The sequence below is a fragment of the Hordeum vulgare genome, chromosome 1H, assembly GCF_904849725.1.
Source record: "Hordeum vulgare subsp. vulgare chromosome 1H, MorexV3_pseudomolecules_assembly, whole genome shotgun sequence".
In the NCBI taxonomy this organism is placed as follows: domain Eukaryota; kingdom Viridiplantae; phylum Streptophyta; class Magnoliopsida; order Poales; family Poaceae; genus Hordeum; species Hordeum vulgare.
Genome location: NC_058518.1, coordinates 504708313 through 504710667, shown reverse-complemented (window position 1 = coordinate 504710667; position 2355 = coordinate 504708313). Strand labels below are relative to the sequence as shown.

General features: G+C 49.0%; 1 non-coding gene across 1 annotated transcript; it reads right to left on the bottom strand.

The window, feature by feature from the left end:
- On the bottom strand, positions 1 to 139 carry LOC123423618. Its single transcript, XR_006621231.1, has one exon. It is a non-coding gene; the product is annotated as a small nucleolar RNA Z247 (small nucleolar RNA).
- Positions 140 to 2355: the final 2216 nt, after the last annotated feature.

Genomic DNA, 2355 nt, shown 5'->3' with positions numbered 1-2355 from the left:
CGTCGAAGCTCAGAAGCTGGCTGTAGAGCTCCTGGACCGTGACCGGTTCGACCCGCGCGGCCAAGGCGGAGATCACGGGATTGTAGTCGATGTCGAGGCCGGCGATGACATGAGAGATGATCTCAGCATCTCCGAGCGGTGCACCGGCGCAGGCAACTTCATCGATGAGGGTTTTGATCTTTCCAAGATATTCTGCCATGGTTAGATTACCTTTTTTGCAGATTGGTGAGGGCCATCTTGGTGTTGATCTTTTGGGCTTGTGTTTGTGCAACAAACATGGCATGGATAGAAGTCCATACCTCGGCCGGCGTCTGAAGCATTGCCACTTACGCGAGAACTTCTCGAGAGAGAGATCCCATGAGGTATCCTTGTACCTGCTGTTGCTGTGCATACCAGATTGATCTGGCGTAGTTGAAGACCTGCTCTTCCTTCCCATCTTTGGTGATGGAGATGGTGGCGGGAGGCGCCGGGCTTGCGTCGTCGAGGAAGTGTTCCATCTGTGCTCCCTTGATCTGGGGTAGCACGACGGCCTTCCACAGAAGGAAGTTCGTCCTGGTGAGCTTCTCTGATGGAGGTGGACCGAGAGAGAGCGAGGTGTTGGAGGAGGATGAGGGCGCGGCGGATGTGATTTGGGTGGATGCAATGGTGAGGAGCGCGGGGCCTGTCATCGTCGACTCTCTCTGCGATCAATGGAGCGATTTCTCTTCTCGGTAGCTAGGCGTCGAGAGGAAGGGCTCTGATGACCATGTGATGAAGCGTAGAACCCTTTGTCTCGGACCGCAATGTATTTATATCACAAATATCTTGGAGTACAAGGCAAGATCTATCAAGAGGTTACATGAGATAAGGGAGATAGAGAGAAGAGATAGAATCGGTTTAAACTAACAACCGTATCCTATACAATGTGTCTAACACACATGTCACCTCGTCAAAGTCCGACCCAACATGCATAAATTTTCTATTATACTACCTATATTCAATAATTTTTTCCACTGTACATTAATCCAATACAATATATAATATGTATGTATATTTAGTAATATATATGTATAATTTTAATCCAAATATTTCATACAACCAAAACTTATCAAAATATATTCCAACATATTCCCGTCACAACACACGTGATATCATGTAGTTATACATAATTTAAACACACATCGACTCAAATCACGCTATTAATTCTGACCCACTTAAGTAAAAATCACACACTTAATAGATGTGCAGAAGTTAAAAAAAGTGTTTCCACATTCTTTATTTATATAAGAAAGTACCGCACCCCTAAAAAAGTAGGGTGGATTGTCCATTAAAGTGACATGTCAAGCAAAACTTGACACACATTTGAATCAGTAAAGTTTTCTGTGAAAATAAAGAATTTTTTTTTTGGGATCATGTTAGATTAAACAAAAGGCGTAATGAGCAGAAATGTTCAATCAAATGTTTTTGGATAGCTCAACCCAACCTTATCGCTAATTTTCCGAGCGGCCAACGAAGATTGCGGTTTTTTGACAACCAAATCGAACTAGCGCCCGGCCGTGTGCGTTCTTGGGGGTGCAGTTAGCCTGGGATCGCGGGATGGGCGACGGTGCAAGTGGATCGGTGAGCTGGGCCAACGGCGGGTGGGGGCGGGGCCCGCACGTCCGATCCCGCGTCACCACGCACCACCCGCCGCGCGCCACGCGCCCACGTGTCGGCCGCGCCGCCGGGCTACGCGTCGCCGCGCGCGCGCCCCGACGGCCAGCGCGGCGTCCCGGTCATGCAGGTGACGTGGTGGCCGCTTCCTCCGCGGCGGGCCCCGCCGGAGCGGGCTTTCGCACCACGTGTGCGCCCCCGCCCATGTGCGCCTCGCATAGCGTCCCGGCCACGGCTGATTGGTGGGCCACGTGGCCCGCGTCGTGTGGAGGGGTGGGTGGGAGAAGCCGGTGACTGGGTGCCAGCTCACGCGGGGCTAGAAGGATAGCCCGCTTATCCTCTGACAGACCTGACGGATGGGCATGCGTGGCGTGCTGGCTTGATTCGACTGGACCAGCTGAGCCACCACTATTCCTCCTCATCATCAATTAAAATAAGATTGAATACAAAAATCAAATAAAAAAAGATCGAATAAAAAAATAAAATAAAAACAAAGGTGAGTCACCTCCTACTACTAGTACTGCCCAATCGGCTAGGACTCAAAGTAGACCGACAGTTGCTTCTACTTCTACCGCAGAACGCTACACTCATTTTTGCAGGTCAATCTTACAAATCCATTGCATCTTGGATGCAGAAAACAAACTGACATCAAACATCTGACTATGGTGTTATCAACAGAAATCCAGAGAAAATGCAGCTCAAAAAAAGAAGAAGAAAAAGAAA